Source organism: Sceloporus occidentalis, unplaced genomic scaffold (genome assembly GCF_023333645.1).
Source record: "Sceloporus occidentalis isolate IW3139 unplaced genomic scaffold, rSceOcc1.0.p SCAF_1, whole genome shotgun sequence".
Classification (NCBI taxonomy): domain Eukaryota; kingdom Metazoa; phylum Chordata; class Lepidosauria; order Squamata; family Phrynosomatidae; genus Sceloporus; species Sceloporus occidentalis.
Window position 1 is genome coordinate 236,312,781 of NW_028316981.1, and position 24,586 is coordinate 236,337,366.

Sequence of the window (24,586 nt, forward strand, 5' to 3'; positions counted from 1 at the left end):
ATGTTGCAAAATGTCCACTAGCGGGCATGGGGTAATTTATTTATTTATTCAGGGACAGGAGAAATCTTTTATCAAACTAAAACACAGTGAAAATGCTCAATTTTGTTAGAAATGGATCTTCAAATTCCTGAACTGTAAGAAATCTCTATCATTTTGCTGCTTAATTAGAAGCTGGCAATAAAAATAAAAACAGGAGAAAACATGAACCCAAAATAAGTCAAATTCTTTTGTTTCCTCTAGTTGTTTGCAGTGGGAAACAAATGTAAAGCACTCATTGCCTTTTAAAAAAAACTGAGAAGAGGATAGGCAAAATTGGGCATACAAAAGAAGAAAGGGTTAGTGCAGTCAAGCATGTACTAAGCTGGTAAAATTTACCACTCAGCCTTGAATGCTAACACTGGGAAAGCACAGAAATATTTTAACTAACCAGACAAGTATCTTCACAATGAACTTCACAAATCTTTAAAAAAAAAAACACCAGATAGTCAGCCTAGTGCTCATGTTTTGGACTACAGCTCCCATCTACTTCTGGTAGCATGGCTCATGATCAGAAACTGTGGAAGCTGTCATCCAACTATCTGGAGGGCACCTCAGAATAAATTGTTTGAATCCAATATAGGATCTTAAAGATACTAATTAAATTTGTCATTAATACCATACATAAACAGTTTTGTCATGCTTTGTTCACTACCATCATTTAAAAATTCAGTGGCAAGGATTATTTGACTTTACAAACATATCCATAACCCATAAAACGTTTACTGGATCACATTAACCAGTCTTGGTAATAATCCATGGCCTAAAAGAAACAATAAATCAAACTGTCTAAGACAAACAGACATTTTTTACTACTTAAGGAATATCACTTCTAAATACAGGAAACATGTACTGTATAATTTATGGTAGTTATTTTGTATTTCAGGAGACTGAAACCAAATGATGATAGAGTAGGGGAGAGAGGGAACCATAATATTAAGCATTCTTACAAGAATGCTTCTTGTTATAACTCCAACAGTTCAGTAGTGGCGAAGTCAACCAAACGTACAAGAAAACCCATGTCCACAGACTAAGGCTGAATCTGCACTGCAGAAGTAATGCAGTTTGGTATTGCTTTAACTGCCATGGCTCAATGCTATGGAATTCCTGGATTTGTAGTTTTTTAAGATACTTAAGCTTGTCTGTCTCTGGTGCCACAACAAGTAATAAATCTCAGAATTCTGTAGTATAGTGTAATGGCAGTTGGAGTGGTGTCAAACTGCTTTAACTTTACTGTGCAGATACACCTTAAGAGTGCAAATCAAGCAAGAAGCAAGCCTCCTGTTGACAGAAGTGCCTTGTTCTTTTGTAATACTGTACCTATCAGGTCTGCACTAAAAATTATGAATAAGCCAAGTTCCCATCTCCCCTACACACATCTAAAATTAAATTCAGATATTTCGTTGTAATTTGCCTTCCACAACACAGACATGTCAAATGACTTTGCAAATAAAGACATACTACAACTCAGAAAAATGCAGCTCTGTCCCATTAATTACTCACAGCAGCAGCTGCATGCTAATGATCGAACACATACCACAGTGCTTTCTAAGCACTCCTGGCTCTGTGCTCAAACTCTGATGTATGGCCTCTGGAAGCAATGAAATTAACAGGTTGCTTTCTGGTATTCCTAGCTTCGTATTGAAGTTAAAGCTATTGTACTGACTGCACAAAAACCATTCCCAATTTGAATTCATCTCCCTCTCTCCCCTTGCACCCTGGAGACACCAAAATTCCTTCCAAGGTTTATACATGACATTTTTCTATCTAGGTCTCAGAGGAAGGGGATCTCTGCTACCTTGAGTAAGGTGGCTGCCACATAGCAAAATTAAGGCAGTATGATGTGACTTTAACTATCATGGCTGCATCCTATGGAATCCGGGGATCTGGAGTTTGTTGTGGCATGAGAGCTGTTAGAGAAGGCCAAACATCTCACAAAATCACAAATCCCAGTATTCCATGGAGTTGAGCCATGGCAGTTAAAGCAGTGTCAAACTGCATTAATTCTGGAGTGTAAATGCAGCCAAAGTTTCTACTTGTCTTACCCAGTGGTAGAGTGGAACCAGAATTCCTAGAGTCTATGCCAGGTTATTTGCCATACCTGTTCCCTCTGAATTTAGTTGTATTCTCCACAGTGGAAGTAGAGAGCTTCCCATCAACTGTGTATCATTATGAGCTTTTCTTATTGTAATCCAAAGTATTTTAGGGTGGCCTTGAATGAACAAGCCCCATCAGCTTTACACAAGTACTGCTCCTGGTGCACCTGTTTTTAAATAGAAAGACAGATCAACAGTGCAGCCTAGACTTGTTTGTGTCATACCCCTTGGTGATGTCTCTACAGCATCTACTATGATGAGAGCATACATTTTAAAATCTATTACTACACCACTTCTTACAGCAGCTCACTTTGACTGGTAACATTTAGAAAATATGAACTTTTTAAAAATAACATTTAGTGTCAGGTTATGAACAGGTGCACAATGACATCAGCCAATGGAGAGATAGCTGACAGATACCAATCAACTTCCTTTGTAGCTTATTTTTATACCTGTATATTTGTATTTGCTTGCATAAACCTATGTTCTTCAAAAATACCTGTATGGGATTATTTCAAACACCCTCCAGGTTTGTCTGATATCAATTTATTCCTCTGATGGTTTACAATGAATGATCCTTGGTATAAAGAATTAGCAGAGAATAATGTTGCTTTCTTACTGCTCAGGAACAATTTCAATTACTTTCCTAATGGGAACTGCACTGGCATGCAGTGATGAATGAATAAAAATCCAGCATGTGGATAAACACATTTTTCAAAGCTAGTGTTTTTAATCATGTTCTACAATAAATATTTACTCACAAAGCTATTGTGCTATTTTTCCTTTGAACTATTTTAGTAGAAAAATATAATTGTTACATAGGTTTTTGACAACATCAACAACAACAACAACCCACATCATGTCTCTGCTTGCATGGAGAGCAAAAGGCTATATAATCTTTGGTTCATGAAACCATTTGTAAACAGTGCACATCACCAAAAACTTTCCAGCCTACAGCTCATCATTTAAAAGGTACTCGACTATAAGTCGACCTCATGTTTAAGTCAAGGGCAAGTTTTGGAGTCAAAATTATGGGTTTTGATATGACCTGTGGATAAACTGAGGATAAAATTTAAGGGCATGTAACAAAGGTACTAAAGGATGATACAAAAGAAAACGATGCCAAAGAACTTACAAAATTCTACCAGGCATAACTATTTGTACTCAAAATAAAGGCTGGATGGATGAAAGAATAGAGTGAGTGAGTGAGTGAGTGAGTGAGTGAGTGAGTGAGTGTGTGTGTGTGTCAGTGATTCCAGGACATATTACATTTTTGCCTTTCACCAAGGGATGATTCCTTTTTAAAAATAAAGTACAGTACTTACAGTACCTATATTCACCTGTGGATAAGTTGACTCGGGGGTTTTTTGGCCATTTTTTGACTAAAATTTCTAGACTTATACATGAATATATACAGTAATATCAAACTATGTTACAAGTAAGTAAATGCAAGTAATGCTATAGATGAAGTCTTCATTATGACTGAAATATCAATATAAAAAGCCGATTAGGTGGCTAGCTGTCTGTGGCTTTTTCATGTATTTTTGTGACTGACACTTACATGACTGGTGAAAAAGTCTGAGTTCCTTCACTCAAGAGTAATTTACACTGCTGGGCAGGCATGATAGTCTAAATAGTGACATTTTCAGTGAACCATTTAAAAGAAAAAATAGAACTAAAGGAACAGAGTCAATCTTAAATGATTTAAATCATATGCAGGATTTACAGTATAGTACTTCATTATTCCATATGATATCTATTTAGTAAATAAAAAAGGATTTGAATTTAAAACTCTGCCTTCCATTTCATCCTCTACATATCAAGTCTTGAGGATGAAAAGAGATGCAAACTATTTCCTGTGAAACCTTCTGTAATAATGAGGAGACTTCTCATTATTGGAACTTTCTCTGGCATCAAGAATGAAAACTGTAGTTGAGTGTCAGTTTATGACATCATGCCACATTCCACAGACCCCTAAGATCTTATTCTATATCTGCTCACGAACAATCAATAGTGGGGCTCAAAAGGTCAGACAAAATACTTAAAGAAACATAAGTTCAATACTTAAAAAAAACCTAAGCCCCAGTACGGGTGGGGAATCAGGTTATTTGAGGACCTAAAGCAGCAAGGCAACTCTTCTCTCTTCCAGAGAAGTAAATAAACAAATATGTGTGACATAGCTTATAGTAGTTCTTCTATGGTGTAGTAATTTGAGTGTTGGACTAGGACTCCAAAATACCAGGATTTGAATCCCCATTCAGCCCTGAAAACATTTTAGGTAACCTTAGGCAAATCACATTCTATTAGCCTTAGAAAAGAGTAATCGTAAACCTCCTCTAAATAAATCTTCTTCCCAAGGAAACCCTAGGATGATGTTGCCATCAGTCAGAGTTGACTTGATGGCACATAACAACTCATATCTAAAGCACACAAGTATAGAGACTTCCTTGAATCCACACATTTGTCAGCAGAATATTTGTTTCCTTCATGAATAAAGATATTTGCATCCTTCACCAACCCTATCAAGCTTCTTCAGACCATTTTGGGTGACATATTTCCTTATTTTTTTAGTGGTGCATGGGTAACCATCCTAGTACCATCTGCTATTCCTCTACAGCCAGCAAACTATCTGGGGCCAGCCCTGTGTACATGTGACTCTCTCCCTCACAGATGTGCATTTTTGGCAAGTACACACAAAAGGCATAATATATAAAATGACCTTTCATGCAGCTGCATCTTCTGCATACTTGTCTGAATTACAGTAATCCAAACAAAAAGAGGAAGAAGCAGAATTTGGAAGTAACCTTCCCAGTAATGCAAGTGTAGCTATAATTTTTATGACTATATGTACTTTACTTGGTAGAGGTATGTGCAGTAGGTCCTCTAAAGAGGATTTCAAATTTGGGGTAGGGATATGAGAGGACTTTTCAGACCTCCTGGTCTATCCCTATTCAAGGTGTTAGAAGGTCAAAAACAGCACATGAACTGGGTTCAACAAACAGACGTGAGCACTGATGCAATGTAACTGAATTGTTTTTTTAAATAGTATTGCAATTCTCCATTAGATCAGCTGCAATTTCCAGGCCATTTTCAAAGCCAAATCTATGTGTGATACGTTGTAATAATTTAAATGGGAAGTTAACAAAGCTAATCAAGTGCTTACATTCATACTATACAGTAAGCTGAAAGTTGGTAAATCAACCTGTATTCACTTTTCAAACTGATTAAAATGCCATTACTTGCAATTTATTACCCTAAAATCAAACAAGAAAATAAAATTTAGCAGGGAAAGTTTGTGGTTTTTATTTTGAACATGCACAGTTAAAGGTCATCATGGATAAGTGCAAAACCTGTTGAAATTCTTAGTAAGCAATCCATAGCAGGCCACTCCCATACCAAAAGCTGTCTTACTGGACAGAGACTTCTGCAACATCTCATATGAACAAAAGGAAGCCACTGCAAAAATTAAACATGGTCAAATATTAAAATTGTTTGTGCCCACATTCAAAATGAAAGGGTAATTGTCAGAATAATGACATATCATTAATTCGTTTTCAAAATCAAGTTCGTCATTAATAACATATTTTTATTATTTATTTTTAAAATACAGTACAGCTTTTCCTCAGCATTATATCCCAGTGCTTCCCGAAACCAAAAACATATGTAGCTTTATATCTATATACAAAGCTTTTTACATATTATTTGAGAGGCAGGTGAAGCACTGACAACTTCCAGAAAGAAGAGCTTGCTAGTTTAAGGTTTTAGCAGAAAGCAATTGATTAGGGATCAGCACATTCTTCTCTTTCCCTAGTCCCTTATCCCTCAGACAAAAAGAGAGCACCTCCCTGCTGCTAGGTTTAAAGGATCTGGCATATGTTTGAATAATGCTGTCATGAGGCAGGTGTTAAGACTAGCAGCCTCTCTCTTGTTCCTCTGCCAGCATGCCTCAGAGGCTCAAGCAGACTCCATCCCCAAATAGCATTAAGAGAGAATCAAATTATTCCTCAGAAATAATTAGGATGAAAAAAGGTGAAATGCAATTAATGTTCTCTGAATTACAAACAATATTCGCAATAATGTCCAAAGCAATTACCCATGACAAATACCGTGTGGCTTTTAAATGGCATTGTTCTCTTCAATGACTTCATAATAATTCCTAGCATATTCTACATGTTGGTGAGATTTCCCAGACCTAATAGAAATGCAATAATAAACAAACAAACAAATAAAAATTTAAAAAAATAGCAGACTCATAAGAGACCTGCCTGACTGCTTTTGTTTCCCTCCTTTTTAATGAGGAATGCAAGCAGCTTCCCCATGGATATTTTCCACACACAACTCATGGATCTCACAGCAGAGGACATTATTCTGCAAATTTTACCCTGCAAACATAAACTAAGGATCAGAGCTGGGATAAATTTTTGGACTACAACTTGTAGGACCCTCAGCTACCATGACCAATTTGATGAATCTGCTGGGAGCTATAATACAAAAAAGTAACTTTCTGTAGTTTGCAAATTATATTTCAACCACTTGTACATCCCCTACTATCAATCCTGTTGTGCCACATTTAAAGCTACTCAAAAACAATCAGCACACAATTGTTGATGGTGTCCATTTTTTCATTACAATACATAATCTGTCCCTCTCTATGCCACTTTCTTTTAGCGTTGCACATGAACAGATTCATATGACTTCAAAGTCATTCAAAACCATAATTGTATGTGTAATGTGCTTACAATAAATATATAGCTTTCTAACACCTGCATAAGAAATCTGCATGTTGTATACTAATTATGGTGGTGCAGATTTGTTTTCCTAACATGTACATATTTTTATATAGGAATACAGTAGTAGATAAGAGCCAGAATACCTACTTTTTTTTAAAAAAAAGAAAACCAGAATTTTTATATTAACTGAGAAATGTATAAAAACAAAAATTGCCAAGGTTATACATCTAAACAACTGTGCATCAAACCTTGCATCAAGTAAATTCTCATTTTGTGGTCATAATAAACTACCTAGCAATAACTTGACTGAGCAAATTCTAACTATGTGCACAGCTTGAAAAAGTTACTTCTGGAGATTACAGTTCCCAGAATCTCCTATCCAGCACTGCCAAATATGCCATCTGGAGGATTCTGGGAGTTCTATTCCAACAATGTAATTTTCTCAAGCTAAAGTATGTGTCTATGTTTCTAATACTAAATACTGCCTTATTTCCAGAGTTGTAGCATGGACAAGATGCTGTTAGGAATTCTCCCCTCCATGCATTGACTCACCACCTCATTTCTACTGCTACTACCATTTATAGATAGAGAGGAAAAGACAAGAGGAGGCTGCCATTTTCAGTTGCCCCTTGCCCAGAGGGCACATCATACTAGTGTACACAATTATAGTGCTGTTATTCCACTTTAACTGCCATGGTTCCTTCCTATAGAATCCTAGGGACTATAGTTTGATGAAACAACAAAATGTTCTGCTGAGAATACTAAATGCTCTTCTCTACACTGCAAATCCCAGGATTCCTTGGGAAGTTGTCACAGCAGTTAAAATGGAATGTGGCATTATAACTGTGTAGTGTGAATGGGCCCCAGTCACTGTTCTTTCATTTAGGATACTTAGGCCTGTTACAGACTGCCAAAATAAAGCTGCTTCGGGTCTCTTTGGAGGTATGCTGTTTAAATGATGCAAGAGTTTGGAGGTCGCGCCAAAGCCACACTCCATTCCTAAGCACTGGAGTGCAGCTTTGGTGCAGCTTTCGGATTCTTAGGATGCATGCATCATTTAAACAGCATACCTCCAAAGAGACCCGAAGCAGCTTTATTTTGGCAGTCTGTAACAGGCCATAGTTAAACAACCAAGAGGAAGGAAGGATACACTTGTGGATAGTCAACAATTCTGACTCTTGAAATCAGCCTTGCCAAATTCAAACACCCAAGTTTTCAAAACTCTAAAATGGATGACAAACATGGAGTTGCAGCAAAAACAAGAGTATTAAAATATAGGTCCTGGACTACAGGCACATAAACAGAAGCTATAAAGAAAAAACACAGAGCTGTAAGTCTGCCACTCTTGATGGTCTTCTCTTGACTTCAGGAGGTATGCCACAGTCATAAAGACTAGAAACTTTTTTTAAATCAAAGAAAAGCTAAATTTTTCAGGAATGATAAATTGTATGTCCATACAGCAGTAAATAAACCATCCTTTCATTCATCTGAAGGAAGTCAAATCCACAATTACTACTTCCTCAGCCCACACTTCCTATCTAACATCACCATCTAAGTACAGTACTGACAAAAGTATTACCCTTAGTTCTAATTGTACACAATAGGTCAAATTTATTACCCATTAGGCTATGCTTCCTACCAGCCCTGTCCATGGCAAGCTAAGTTCTTTTAAAAGGAGAGGGGGGAAGTCTGGTTCATTAACTGGAAACCAAAAGTAAATGGCAAAAAGGTATATTTAAATGTTACTTTTTGACAGGCACCTCAGTTCACCTTGAACTCAGTAAAAAGTAGAGGAAAAGTAGGAGGAAGAAAAATAAATAAATAAGCCTTATGACATCTCATGCTCTGATCTTGAAAAGCCCGTCAAAGAGCCTCATAGCAAAATCTAGCTGCTCCCACAGTTTGCATTTTCTGTTTTAACAAGCATGTATGAACAGATCATTCTAAATTGTGAAATTTAACTGCTATATTAGCTTTCAAAAGAACCTACATTTTTCATCTTGTGGTCCAGTCAGTTTAGAACATTTTGTCCTAGAACTCAGCTATAGGAAGGAAAAAACAGCAGGCCTAGGTTAAGATAAATTCAGTTATAGCTCCCAAGCAAGCACCCGCTACAAAATGTTCCGACAAGAATACAGAGTTCCTGTTTTCCAAGAAAAACCCTAGAACCTGCCCTGCCAGCATAGTGAAATGATATACCTTAGGTGGCATCAGGAGGGCAGAACTGATAAAAGAAGGAATTTGCAATTGAGTGGTGCAAGCAACTGAATCACCTATAATTTGCACCTGTTTCCATAATGGCCTAAGCCTATCATTTCTCACTTCATTAAGTCAAAGTATGAGCAAGGCTTTAGCTCATACACCTGGAGATGCTGACAATCAAACCCAGAAGGCTCAGATTTACCATTGTTTTCTATTTAATCTAAACCATTTTATCTGCAATTATGTCCACCACCTTGAAAACTAGTCATGACATTAGATTGATTGCAAACTATGATAAAGATCCAGGCTTGTCCCAAACCTGACTACCATAGTTTTCTGGTTTACACAAAATGGGAAGCTATGGATAGAAGGGCTCTGATTTGATTGCTTTTGCCATGAAGAAAGGAGTAAAGAGACTTCATCATGCATGGCCCAAGGCTCTTTCCTATTTTGTCTTTTTAAACTAAGTTACTAACGGACTAAATGGGGGCAATAGAAACAAACTCTTTATCAGTCTGCCCTTAAAAAAGGAATTACAGACTTCTGAACAATGTTTGGCATTTTGATAAATATGCTCTTGGCTTCACTCTTGGCTTTGCTTATTAAAATGAGATGGAATAATTCAAAGACAACTATTGTGTGAAGGAATCCTCATTCTAGAGGCAAAAACATTATTTTTTTCAGTTTCCAAAAAGCAGGGTGGGGAGGGGGGAGAGACAGAGAATTTCATACAGGGGAATATTTGGCAGTTTACTTTGCTGCTATCACAACTGTAAGAAAAACCTGAAGAAGGGCATCTTACCTTCCTCTCTTGAGGTCACCCTTTTACTGTATTTAATTCAAGTAGCGAGTGGTTTTCTGTTGGCTCAGTTAGCTGATCAGAGACAGCTGAGCACACAGTCTGCTTGCTTTCTAAACATAATTAAAACCTTAATGAAGAATGGCAGTCTCTGAATCTACATCTCAAAACAGGGAGAGAAATGCATTTCTAAGTATGTCACATCCAAATTAGAGCATTAGCTTTAGTACAGAAATACTGCAGTGTGCCTCCCCTTCAAATACGGATTGATTATACCCTGGGGGGCAGAAGGGATGTCATTGCAATCGGAAAGACCTATTTGATGCTAACCAAAATTATACAGAATTCAGCATAGCAGAATAGAAAAAGGTGAAACATTTTAGATCCCTAACTCCCTGAGCAAGAAAAGATATATAGAAGAATAAAATTATTTAAAACAGAAAGGAATTTTTTTAAAAAAAATACAGTGGTCTTTTAGTATTTGGTTCCAGGATCCTTCACAGATACCAAAATCCCTGGGTTCTCAAGTGCCATTATATACAATGGCACAGTAAAATGGTAAAATCAAAGTTTGCTTTTGGGGATTTTTTTTTTTTTTTTTGGGTGGGGGAGGAATATTTTCAAGCCATGGATGGTTGAATCCGTGGATCCAGAATCTGTGAACACAGAGGGCAGACTGTAGTAAGAGATTTTTGAAAAACATGTTTCATTGTTTTGTGTAGAAAAAAATAAATAAGTACATACATAAATAAGGAGAGGGCAACCAATTGCACAGCCTTCCTCAATCTCATGTTCCTATGCATTTTCAACTGTAACTCCCATAATCCAGTTATGCTAAAAGATTATAAACGAGAAGTATGGGAGCTGTAGTCTAATACAAATGGAAAGCAGTAAGTTAGAGACAGGTATCATAGCAATACTGAATGCCTATCCAGGATTTTTTTTAATGGTGACAGCTGTCACACCACACAGTCCCACACACCCCTTTCCTGCCACCTCGTCTTCCCTAAAGACCCCTGTCGAGGCCTGTGAATCGGATGGGGGAGCCTGGCCATGTGAGTGTAGACAGGTGCCCAATTTCTACCCTTACAGGCTGGGCAGGCAGCCTTCAGGGAAAAAGCAGTGGCAGCAGCAGATAAGGGGCATGGAGCAGCAGAGGCTCTGTGGTGCAGTGGCAGGCAGGTGTCTAAACATCTGTCCATTGTCATGTCAGTCCAGGGACAGACCTGGGTCAGAAGCAGGGGCAGGATACCACGGTTCAAATTCATGGAATCCTGTCCATCTGCTCATGGCTCATATATCCCAAACTGTGTTTTCTTGAGATTGGTCTCTATATAGTATACATTTATAAGTCACTAAAGCAGTAAGTGCTTCAGCCCATTGAACAACAGATCATAAATATCTATCTTTCCAGCCTCTGAGTAAAAATTTGTCAACAGTAAAAGCACGCAGGAGCCAACCATGTCAACCATTAGTTAGATTTTATGTCTCAGGGAAACAGTTTAACAGAAGATGTGTTTTAGGAACTCTAATTATTTACTCACTCTACAGGCATCTTTGTTACATCATGACATCATACTCACCTGTAGTCAACATGTAGCTTCTACATCTTTTCATAATTCTGAAAGATCAACTTTATACCAGGTTGTCCCTCCCATGGGTGGTTAGGCTGGCACCCTCTCTCCTCTCCTTCCACCAGCAGGCAGAAACAAGCCTTTGGCTTATAATTCAGGCAAGCCTTTTGCTGATAATTTATGTAGCTGAAAGGGCGTTAAGTGGGGTTTTATCTTTTAAATTATGTTTTAACTGTGTTTTATATTGTTTTAACTTAATATTTTTAACAGAATTATCATTTAATTGTTTTTAAAAAACTTTCGTACCATTCTTTTTTTTAGCTATACCCTATTTTTATTCACATGTAAGCCACCTTGGAGGTGATATAAGAAGAAAGGCAAGATCTAAATAAAATAAACTTTAAAAACAAAACACTAACATTAACAGAGCTGTGTGATCTTAAGTATCACTATCCTTTTGCTTTTCATTGAGGCTGGGTCAAGTAGCCTGCTTTGCATACCCTGAGTAATTTTTGGTAGTCTATCAAATGTTCTCCCGACATATTTTCTGTCTCTGCAAGCTGCCGCCTTCTGCCTAGGACTGAATTCTCTTACTTTAACACTAGAATGGGCAGTTTTGGAAGACCGGATGGGGTCTCTGGGACCTCCATGGGCAACATGGACAACCAATGAAGTGGCAAAACAAGTAACACCTGTTTATCAGAACCAGAAGTGTTTCTAGTTTTTATAGTTTTTAACATTAAATAGAGAGCCAGCATGGTGTAGTGCCATGTTGGCAAACCAGAGATGGCACACAAAGCCATTTTCCATGGCACACAGAGTGGAGAAGAGAAGAAAAAGGTGTGCACCTGTTACTCCTCCTCCTGGGCCTTTAGCTGCCTCCAGAGAGGCAGCTGAAGGCTTGGGAAAGTGCGAGGGAAGGAGGCAGAATAGGTGCACACCTCTTCCTCCTCCTCCTAGGTCTTCAGCTGCCTCCAGAGAAGCATCTGAAGGTCCAGGAAGGTCCAGGGGGAGTCCCACCCCAGACGTCCCGCCCCAATAGGGTACAAGTCCTGCCCCAGAAGTCCTGTCCCCCCCCAGTAGAACCCAGTGCTGGAAGGCTGTTTCGCAGGACTGCAGTCAAAGATGGGATGAGGACCAGTGAGCGATCCTGTTCTTATCCTGTCTGTGTATGATAATTTCCAGTGAGCCAGTGGTTTGAGCGTCAGACAACTCCAAGCAACCAGGCTTTGAATCCCTGCTCAGTCACAGAAACCCACTGTGTGACTTTAGGCAAGTCATACACTCTCACCATTAGAGGAAGACAGTTACACATTTCCCCTGAAAAAAATCAAGCCAAGAGAATATATGACAGGGTTGCTATAAACTGGAGTAGAGTTGAAGGCACCTAAGAACAGGAAAAAAAAACCCTACAGAAAAGTATTTTCCAAAGCATTTTATTATATCCTTTTTCTTGCCTTTTGGAACTAGTGTAACAGACCTTTCTATTGCTATGCTTTAACACTGCTTATACACAAATATCTCCAAATTTATTAGCAAGTGCTCTTCAAAGGGGGATGGTTTGTTAACTTGCACTCCCTCTGCTGGTTGGACTCTGCAATACAAGCAAAAATGAGTGCAAATCTGTGGGTCATTGGGCACTTCAATTCTCCATCGGTAACACTGAACATGTTTCACAGTCCATACTCCAATCCAGATATTTGAAGTTCCCAAGTTGTTTTCCTTTTTAAAGTCCAAGTTTTTGCTGGCTAAAATAAGTAGGAGTGATACTATGATTACTGTAAGCCATTCTACAGACGCTTAAGACTCAGGGTGCATCTACCCTGTAGAAATAATGCAGTTTGATACCACTTTAACTGCCAAGGTGACATCCTGCAGACTCCTGGGTTTTGTAGTCTGGTGAGGCACCAGCATTCTGGCAAAGAAGGCTAAAGACCTTGTAAAACTACAACTCCTACAATTCAATAGGATGGAGCTATAGCGCTTAAAGTGGTGTCAAATTACATTATTTCTACAGTTCGGAAACACCCTCAAAATGGCTAAGGCTCAAACTGAATAAATACAACAAAACCACTGCCAGAGCTGATCAGGAGTCTGATAAGACTTTCAATGCACTCTCATGGAATATATCTGAAAAGATTATTTGAATTCCTTGTTTTTTCCAGTTTGCAGGATAAGTAAGACTAATTACACTTGTGACCATGGCTTTCAATCTGCAGTGTTTAACAGAGGGAAGAATGCTGTTTAAAAACCTATGTGGGTACACCTCCGACTCTTGTGGCTTAAACAGAAACAAATTTCTTGTTGTTTCTAAAACATTCTACATTAAGTTTACTTGACTTACTGTTTAAAATTTCCTTTTTCATAACCATGTGTGGGAAACGCTTCATATATTAGACAAAATGATCTGTAAACTAGAGATGTAAAACATTCCTGGAATTTGGAAGCCATGGGGGGAAATGTTTTCTTTTTCCTGGGTTTTTCCCTCAGAAAGGGGGATTTTAAAATTTCAAAAATGTATATACACTCGTCCCTCGACATTCAGTGGGGTTAGGGGCATAGGACTATGTGAATGTGGAAAAACTGCAAATAACAAAAACACTATGATTTTACCTGAGAGAACACCTCTCTAGGATTCTCTAGGTCCTCCAGTCAACTCTGTGATCAACATCTGCCAGACATTGACTATAGAATTGCACTGGAGGAGCTACAAATGCTTAGTAGAGTGTCCTCTCTAGGAATCTAGGTCCTTCAATGCAACCTTTGGTTAAAGTTGACCACAGAGTTGTGCTACACGTTCCTTGAGAGAACTTATTAATAAAATCTATGAATAATCAAATCCGCAAAAGTCAAAGTCGCAAATGTGGAGATTCAAGTGTATACTGAAAAAAAACTGTATTATATTATTATTATTGACATATTAGAAGTACAGTTTATTCAGAATATAAGCACAAATTGAGCTCACTTTTTAAAGCTATTTTATTTTTAGCGGCGTTACGAGGTCCTTAATTGTAAGGAACACCAAAATTACAAGGGACTTACAAAGAACCCTTTTTGCCCCACTGTATTTCTCTGATTTTTTTTCATGGCTTAACATCTCTACTGTAAACCACAAAAGTTTTCACCACAGAAACATTTGTCATTTTTAAGGAAGCACAATACTAAAATCTGTGCCGCAATAGATTAATATGGCCACCCTGTTGGGAGGGGGAGGTAAGATAAGAGCAGCTGGTTTCCCTGATGCCATACAAAAAGAATAGTAACACACACACACAAATCTGAGGTTTTCTTTTTCTTTTGTTTCTTTGTAGTAACTAGGCTGTTAGAACCACTAAAGATTTGATGGCTGTGAAATGTGTTAGGGATGAAAGAGAGGCTTTGAAAGTTTTCTTCCTTCCTCTTTTTTCCTTCCTTTCTTGGATTAGATTAAGAGGTTACTTAAAGTTCTCCAAACAGCCTGACTTTTGCATAAGACAGATCAACAGTCTCTAGAGAAGGTCAACTAAAAATGATCAAGGAGTTGAAGCATTCCCTGCATGAAGGAACGTTACTACATGTTGAGCTTTCCAGCTTAGAAAATGGGCACATAAAGGAGAACAGGACAGCCAATTGTACAATTACATTAAATGTGAACAAAATGGAGAGGGAGACGTTTTTCTCTATGTCTTACTAATACTGCAACCTGGGGTTATTTTGTGAAACTGAATGGTGTGAGATTCATGATGGATGAGAGGAGGTATTTCTTGAACATGAGTTCAAGATGCAGTGACGGCTGATAATTTAAATGGCTTTGCAGGGGGTTGGATAAATTCTTGGACGGTAATGCTTTCATTAGCAGGGTGACCAAGACATGTCTTACATTTCAGCCTTCAGTCCACAAAGAATTCCAAAATGCCCTTCATTTTAAGCACGAAGAGGAAGCATGAATTTATATTTATGTTAGTGTTTTTAGCTTTTACATTATTTTGTAATGGCCTGTTTTTTTAAATGTCCTACATTTTGCAGTGCTTTGCCCTCCTTTGTGGTTATGATATCTGGTCACCTGTTCATTGGCTACTAAGCAAATACTATGTATTACCTCTTCCTCATCTGACTGCCTCTCAGTACAAGTTGAGAGCAGGAGGCTACTACTGCATTAATGTCATGCTGGCAACCAATTGACCAATCAGTGTAAGAACAGAATACTGGGCCTTTGGTCCCAAACTTTGGTCCTCCAAATGTTTTGGACTTCAGCTCCCAGAAGTCCCAGCCAGCTTGGTCTACAATAAGGAATTCTGGGAGCTGAAGTCCAAAACATCTGGAGGAGTAAAGTTAGGGAATCTGGAGGAGTTTGGGAATTACTGTGATGGTCTAATCCATCACAGCTATTCTAGTGGCTGTTGAACAGTGTTTAACTCACCATGCAAGATTGCCATGCAAGATCAGCCACACCTGATTTTACACATATGGAGTTTATTGGTGACAACAGTTAAAAATTGTGATTCAAGCATGACTTTGCCTGTTTCCATCAGTAGCCCATACTGCAAGCAAGGTATCAATACACCTATACCATTTTTGCATACAGAAATTATCTCCTTTCACAGGACACCACAATGTGCTGCTGATACAGCCTCCTATCTCCTTCCTAAGGATCCTTAGTTTCCATCATGTGCTGTACAAAAGGGATACAGGACACAAGCTGTAGCTTCCAGCAGAGGACAGTATAGGGGAATTTCAGCACAGAATAAGTAAAGAGATAGTACAGCAATACAGGTTAACCTAAATGAATATAAGTCTCCAGGACCAGTTAAACTACATCCAAGGGTATTAAAAGAACTGGCAAATATAATATTGGAACCATTGGCAATAATCTTTGAGAATTCCCGGAGAACAGGAGAAGTCCCAGCAGACTGGAGGAGGGCAAACGTTGTCCCCATCTTCAAAAAGGGGAAAAAAGAGGATCCCAACAATTATTGTCCAGTTAGTCTGACATCAATACCAGGAAAGATTCTAGAGCAGATCATTAAACAGAGAGTCTGTGAACATCTAAAAGGCAATTCCATAATCACAAAAAGTCAACATGGGTTTAAGAGAAAGAGATCATGCCAGACAAATCTTATCTCTTCCTTTGATAAAATTACCAGCTTGGCAGATGAAGGGAATGCTGTGGATATAGTATATCTTGATTTCAGTAAGTCCTTCGACAAAGTTCCCCATGACATTCTTGCAAACAAGCTTATAGAATGTGGGCTAGACAAAGTAACTGTTACATGGATTTGTAATTGGTTGACCGGCCGAACCCAAAGGGTGCTCAACAATGGCTCCTTTTCATCCTGGAGAGAAGTGACCAGTGGGGTCCTGGGCCCAGTGCTATTCAACATCTTTATCAATGACTTAGAGGGCAAAATTGGGGGCATATTTATCAAATTTGCAGATGACACCAAATTAGGGGTAGTAGCTAATACCCCAGAGGACAGGATCAAGATTCAAACTGACCTGAACAGACTAGAAAACTGGGCTAAAGCTAACAAAATGAAATTCAACACTGAGAAATGTAAGGTACTGTACTTAGGGCAGAAAAATGAAATGCACAGATATAGGATGGGGACACCTGGCTGAACAAGACTACGTGTGAAAGGGATCTAGGAGTCCAAGTAGACCACAAGTTGAACATGAGTCAACAGTGTGATGCGGCAGCTAAAAAGGCCAATGCAATTTTAGGCTGCAGCAATAAAAGTATAGTGTCTAGATCAAGAGAAGCAATAGTGCCACTGTACTCTGCTTTGGTCAGTCCCCACCTAGAATATTGTGTCCAGTTCTGGGCACTACAATTCAAAGAGGACAATGAGAAACTGGAAACCATGTCCTATGAGGAACAACTTAGGGAGCTGGGGATGTTTAGCCTGGAGAAAAGAAGGTTAAGAGGTAATATGATAGCCCTGTTTAAATATTTGAAGGGATGTCATACTGAGGAGGGAGCAAGCTTGTTTTCTGCTGCTCCAGACAACAGGACCCGGAACCATGGATGCAAGCTGCAGGAAAAGAGATTCCACCTCAATATTAGGAGGAACTTCCTGACAGTAAGGGCTGTTTGACAGTGGAACGCACTCCCTCGGAGTGTAGTGGAGTCTCCTTCTTTGGAGGTCTTTAAGCAGAGGCTGGATGGCCATCTGTCGGGTATGCTTTGATTGAGATTTCCTGCATGGCAGGGGGGTTGGACTGGATGGCCCTTGTGGTCTCTTCCAACTCTACGATTCAATGATTCTACAATTCAATATGACAGCCCTTCAAGTATTTAAACAGGAGAAACTTCTCTTCTCCAGGCTAAATATACCCAGCTCAAGGTGTTCCTCATAGGGCATGGTTTCCAGACCTTTCACCATCTTAGTTGCCCTCCTTTGGACATGCTCCAGTTTCTCCACATCCTTTTGGAATTGTGGTGCCCAGAACTGGACACAGGATTCCAGGTGAGGCCTGACCAAAGCAGAATAGAGTGGCACTATTACTTCCCTTGATCTAGACACTATACTTTTATTGATGCAGCCACAGAAATTCCCCTATTCTGTCTTCTGCTCCATTATCCTCAGGGTGAGCACCCTTTTCCTTTTCTGAGAAGACTGAGGCAAAGAAGGTGTTGAGTAATTCTGCCTTTTCTCTGTCTTCTGTTAGCATTTTGCCATCTTCTCCACGTAGTGGCCCTACCATTTCCTTCTTCTTCCTTTTGCTGCGGACATATCCAAAAAAGCCCTTTTTAGTGTACTTAACCTCTCTAGCAAGCCTGAGTTCATTCTGCGCTTTAGCTTTTCTGACTTTACCCCTACACATGCCTGCTATTGCTTTGAATTCCTTTTTTGTGATTTCTCCCTTTTTTAGGGTTGCCATAAATGAAGACCTCAAAACCGGGACAAATGTAGGACAAAAGTTTCAAATGTAGGACACTTTTAAAAAAATGGAGGACATGTGAAAAAATTTGATGATTTTTTTTTAAAATGTTAATATAAATGCATGTTTCTTAGGCATGATCAAAATGGAGGACAGATGGCAGAAATGTACTCCACTTTCTGGCCAAATCACCCCCCTCCATTCCAAAACACACACAACAGCACATTTGAGCATTTCACATGGCTTTACTTAACATGGCCTCTTGCATATTTCAGAGGCTTATTGCATCATCATCACCACACTATCATTGAAAAAGCAAGGGAGACTTGTTAGCATTACAAGGACCAAAAATACACAGAAAAGGCACTTGGGAAAAATGCACTTTAAAAATAAAAAGCATGGCCACTCACCTCCTCCTCCCCTTCATCCTCCTCCTCCGCGCCAAAAAAGGGCAAAGGAAAGGGCCCTTTCTGGCTGCAGCCCGGCCCAACAGAGGAGCTCCTCCTCCTGAGCTTAGCTGGCCAATGGGAGCAGACTGGGGCTGGGACAGCCCCGCCCCCTGCCAGCTCTCACAGGCTCCAGCCTGGAGAAGGGGTGGGCTGTTCAGCCCCAGACTCAGGAGGAGGAAGTCCTCCTCATTAGCCCTACGTGCGGCTCCACCTCCTCCTCCCCTTCTGAGGCTCTGCCTCCTTAAAGGGACCAGCTCCCTTTTGAGGCCGGCGTGCGGCCAGGGCCCAGGCAGGCAAGTGGGCCAATTGCGCGCTTCCGCCGGCTGCGCCTGGGCAACTGCTCGGCGCGGTCACGGAGGAGGCAGAGGAGGAGGTGGGTGGCCAGCCAGCCAGCCAGCCGCACACAGCCCTGCAGACCAGGGGGATGTGCTGGGGGAGGAGGAGGCTGGAGAAGGGTGGCTGGTGGCCAGAGGGAGCGCGCAGGGGGCGGAGGAGAAGGAGGAGGCAGAGGAGGAGGAGGCTGATGCGGAAGTGGGTGGCCGGCCGGCTGCATGAGCAGCCGCGGCCATAAGGAAGGCGTGTGCGGGGGCAGAAGTGGCTGCAGGCGGGGCAGACCCGCTTTTGGCATGAAACCGGACCGTGACCGTGCCAGCACCCCCAAAAGCAGGTGTGGCACGCCTGCAGCCGGGTTATGGCATCCCTACCCTTTTCCCATTTCTTATACATGTTCCGTTTACAAACTTAACTCAGTTGAAAGTTCCTTAGTCATCCATCCTGGTTTCTTGAGACACCTCCCATTTTTCTTTCTCAATGGAACTGTTTGAAATTGGGCCTTCAGTATCTCCCTTTTGAGAAACTCCCATCTGTCCTGAACTCCTTTATCTTTTAGTATTTCTGACCATGGAATCGCCCTCAATACTTCTCTAAGTTTACTGAAATCCGCTCTCCTAAAGTATAGAATGTGTGTCTGACTATGTTTGGCTTCTCCTTTCCATTGTATAACAAACTCCAGGAGTACATGGTCACTTCCAGCTAATGATCCCACCACTTGCACCCCATTAACCAAGTCATCCTTGTTGGTTAGGATCAGATCTAAAATAGCTGCCCCCCCTTGTTGCCTCTTCCACCTTTTGGACAATGAAATTGTCTTCGAGGAAAGTGAGGAATTTGCTAGACCTTGAGGATTTCGCTGAGTTGAATTCCAGCAAATATCAGGATAACTGAAGTCACCCATCACTACTACATCTCTCCTTTCTGAGTGTGTAGTCATCTGTTCTACAGATGACTCAGTGGCACTGAGTGTGTAGTCATCTGTTCTACTATTGAAGAGGAAGCAAGCTTGTTTTCTGCTGCTCCAGAGACTAGAACACGGAACAATGGATACAAGCTGCAGGAAAAGAGATTCCACCTCAACATCAGGAGCAACTGCCTGACAGTAAGGGCTGTTTGACAGTGGAACACACTCCCCCGGAGTGTGGTGCAGTATTCCTTCTTTGGAGGTCTTTAAACAGAGGCTGGATGGCCATCTATTGTGGATACTTTGATTGAGATTTTCTGCATGGCAGGGGGTTGGACTGGATGGCCCTTGTGGTCTCTTCCAACTCTACAATTCTGTGATTTTATGATTCTATGAAACTGTGAAGACTCATTTTGTGCAAAAGAAAAACCACCTGCTATCCAAACTTGTAAAGCTCTTAACCAGTAAATAAAAGGTTGGCAAACATTCTTGGCATCTCATCCCCAGTAATGTCCATTACTGAGTACAAAGTGCCACTGGCTAGAAAGGCATTTCAAATCTGAAGAAAAGCAGCAAAGCACAAGTTAACAGTATTAACAGTATTAATCCGTCCAAGCATTAAGAGAACTGTCCATTGCGCCTACCAGCCTGACCCAAGCCCCTTCCTCCGATGCACAAAAGCAGAGAGATTGAGTTCTTTGCTGTTTTCTGAAGCTACAAAATGTTCCAAGCAAATTATATTCTATTATATTTACAGAAAAATGAAAGTCAATAAAGAAGGGAATCCCATTTTTATTTTATTTTTTTTAAAAAAATATAAATGGAAAGTTATGGAAATACAGTGATAAAAATAGGGGATAAATTAAGAGAATTGCTCATTCCAAACAGAATTGAGAAATGTCCAAAATGCAGAGACAAAGCAGAAGGATTTTTAATTATATAATTTAATAATGGCTTGCATCCAAAAATCTAATTGTGGGAGCAGAAGGCATTTTCACCTCAAGAAATCTAGCCCATCAGCAGAGAGATCCTAAAGACAAAGCAACCCTAATTACTATGGCAGCTTAGTCACTGAAATCTCTGGCAGGTAATAATAGTAGACAAACCTAAGACAATACTTCCACCTCTGGGGTTATGTGATTTCTGGGCTCGTGTGAATACCTGAGATTACTTTAAGATTGGTGGGAAGGAAAATGCTTTTTCTGCTACTACTATGTCTGCAACTATTTATTATGTAGTGCCAATATTATATTCTCCTCTACCAACTTACTCCAGCCATACAGAAATAGGTTGCAGGTCTAATTCTGAAAGTAGCAAGTTTCCTTATAATTTCAAATAAAACTACCATCAGTAGAAGCATAACATCATCAATCTACAACAATGGAAAATGTGTGGAATCTCTTTCCCTGCAGCTTGCATCCATTGTTCTGGGTCCTAGTCTCTGGAGCAGCAGAAAACAAGCTTGCTCCCTCCTCAATATGACATCCCTTCAAATATTTAAACAGGGCTATCATATCACCTCTTAACCTTCTCTTCTCCAGGCTAAACATCCCCAGCTCCTTAAGTTGTTCCTCATAGGGCATGGCTTCCAGACCCTTCACCATTTTAGTCGCCCTCCTTTGGACACACTCCAGTTTCTCAATGTCCTTTCTGAATTGTGGCACCCAGAACTGGACACAATGTTCCAGGTGGGGCCTGACCAGAGCAGAATATAGTAGCACTATTACTTCCCTTGATCTAGACACTATACTTTTATTGCTGCAGCCTAAAATTGCATTGGCCTTTTTAGCTGCTGCGTTGCACTGTTGACTCACCTTCCTCATCTCTGCTTTAGTGATAAATCTGCAACTCTTCTTTTCGTGTTCAAAAATGTCAACCCTGAGCCATTAATTCCCAGTCTGGTAAGAGAGCTTATGCTGGAGACAATGTCCTTGTACAAAAGATTTCCAAAGACAAAAGTCATTTGCAATTCTCATTTTCATGGCTGATCCAGGGCAAATTTCATGTGCCATTTTTATGTCCTTCATGAGGGAAAAAACAGCCTAGCTTTCTACAACTTCTTGGGAATGCAACTAGAATTGAAGGACAAATTAGACATGTGAGAGTTTTTTTAAAATGTAGATTGTATATCTGGGGACTTGCTTCTGATTGTGATCCTCTCAGGAGATGGAGAATTTAGGCCTTTCGGATTTCAAATCTGTATAGGAGGGACACTTAGCATCCATAAGGAACTTTCTTTGCAATGCAAATAGGTGTGGGGGGGCAGACTGGAATGCGGCAGGGAACAAAGGTTTATGTCCTCTTTGCTATCCACCCAAAAACATTCACAAAATTGCAAACAAAACCAAAAATCATTCACATAATTGCTAACTGTAAACGGTGCGGCATTAAATTTGGTCCTGACTGGTATGTGGCTAGACACCCAGAACAAAGCTCTGTTCAGCAGAAAACACTCAAAATAGCAAATGAAAGGGGAAACAGTATGTAAGAAGCATATAGGGAGATGTTCTTTGAAGGTTGGGAAGGGAAAAAGCAATAAATAGAAAAATGCCAAGCTTGGGAATAAAAAATCACCAGTGGGAAACTGCTTTTATCAAGTACCCAACTGACCTAAATAATTACAGCATTTGGAACATTTCCAGTTCTACAGAGGATACTAAATAAGAATCCATCAAGGGGTCTGAAAGGGTTTGGTAGGACAATTTATGTACCTCTGAATGTGGCAGCCACATGCATAAACAAAATGGTCTGCCTTCCTCTGCCGTCCTTGCAATGAAAGACCACATTAACTTTCCTGTATGAAAGTAGGAGTTCAGAGGCAGGGAGAGAGAAAGACGGAGAGATTTGGTATGGTAAAAGATATATCCTATATGCAGAGTTAAAATCACAAAACTGCTTTGCTAGTGTGCCCACATTCAATCTGCTTCCCTTGTCCAAAGTGAGAAACATCACCTCCCACTCTGATAGGGGAAGAAATGCAGGGTGCTCTATGACAGTCTGCAAACACAAGCAAAAAACAACAATAAATGCCTGTGTGTGTGTGTGTGTGTGTGTGTGTGTGTGTGCGTGCGTGCGCACATGCACGTGTGTGCATGCACCTTCAAGTCATCTGTTGACTTATGGCAACCCCATGAATTTCACAGTGTTCTTCTCCAAAGAATACTCAGAGGTGGTTTGCCAATTCCCTCCTCTGAAATATAGCCTACAGAACTTTGTATTTTTGGCAGTCTCTCATCCAAGTATTAACCAGGGCTGACCCTGTTTAAACAGGCAGGCTTCTCTTTCCTGTGGGGCTACTACATACAGATAATGTGCCCATGTTGAAAATAAATCAAGATGAGTAGTAATTTCTTATAGAATGTGTTGATCAAGTAGACAGATAAAGGCAAGAGCCATTTAATATTATTATTATTATTATTATTATTATTATTATTATTAAGTTTTATTTACATCCCGCCTCTCCATAAGGATCTAGGCAGGTTACAATAAAAATACATAAATAAAATACATAATACACACATAACTAAAAATTACATGATCCCCTTATCTGTTTACCTTAAAACAAGAATAACAACACTATAAAATACATAGTTTTTTGTGGGTTTTTCAGGCTATGTCGCCATGCTCTAGAAAAGTTTCTTCCTGACATTTCGCCAGCCTGTGTGGCTGGTGAAACGTCAGGAAGAAACTCTGCTAGAACATGGCCACATAGCCCGAAAAACCTACAAAAAACTATGGATGCCGGCCATGAAAGCCTTCGACTTCACACTATAAAATACAAGTTATAATTAATTAAAATAGATCTGACTGAAACAAGACAACTTGGGGCAGTCAAAGGGCACTCCATATCCGTACAATGGGAAGGTCAGTCAGGGAAGACCTGTGGAAGAGATCTGTCTTGACAGCCTTTTTAAAGGCATCAAGAATGGTGATATGTCAGATCTCTTCTGGCAGGTCATTCCATAATTTAGGAGTGGCAGATGAGAAGGCCCTCTGACAAACCTTATTCTGCACATGGATCAGTAAATAAATAAGTACTGTCAGGGGATCAAAGTCTATAGTAGACTGGGGGGAGGGCCAATGTACAGCTGTAAAAAGCTAAGTTTAAAATGTTTATACAGTACTACAGGGTAATACATTAATTGTAAATTCAGTTTCAAGAAAGGCCCACTGTATCTTCAAAGGAGCTAGACATTTATTTACAGCTTGCATCATACAGCCACATTACATGTAGGGTTGCCAGACTGGATCCAGAAAAGGGTTCCTGCAATCCTAAACAGATCGTGCAACAGGATGAGGTACCATGAAGGTTTGTCAAGAAAGATAAAAATGCTTGTCTGCCCTTACCTTCGAAACCCCAACTCTGAGTTGCTGTCATCCCCTCCCAACATTTTGCCAGTGAAACGGGGCGGACATTATTGCTGTACATCTGGAACCAAGAACAAAGCTATGCTCCTTTCTCTGCCCTCCACCATGGTGGGAGGGTACGGATGCAGCTGAAAGTTAGGCTTTGGAAGGTGAGGGAAGACAAGTACCTTCATCCTGCTTGATGGAGTTTTACCGTACAGTGGACTTTCCCCATTTGCGGATGTTTGGTTCTGG

General features: G+C 40.0%; 1 protein-coding gene across 10 annotated transcripts in view; it reads right to left on the minus strand.

Annotated features, from left to right (window-relative positions):
- Positions 1–24,586, minus strand: part of LOC149323640 (amyloid-beta A4 precursor protein-binding family A member 1-like) — a 120,199-nt gene that overhangs the window by 58,995 nt on the left and 36,618 nt on the right. Inside the window, exon 1 of one of the 10 annotated variants that reach the window (XM_089490452.1) lies at positions 22,696–22,779. The exons of 7 other annotated variants lie outside the window; for them this stretch is intronic. The gene's annotated coding sequence lies outside the window, so the exon portion shown is untranslated. Of the gene's footprint in view, positions 1–2,137; positions 2,262–21,798; positions 21,853–22,695; positions 22,780–24,586 lie in introns of those variants that run through there. 2 more of the 10 variants (XM_089490461.1, XM_089490444.1) reach the window with 2 other exon arrangements.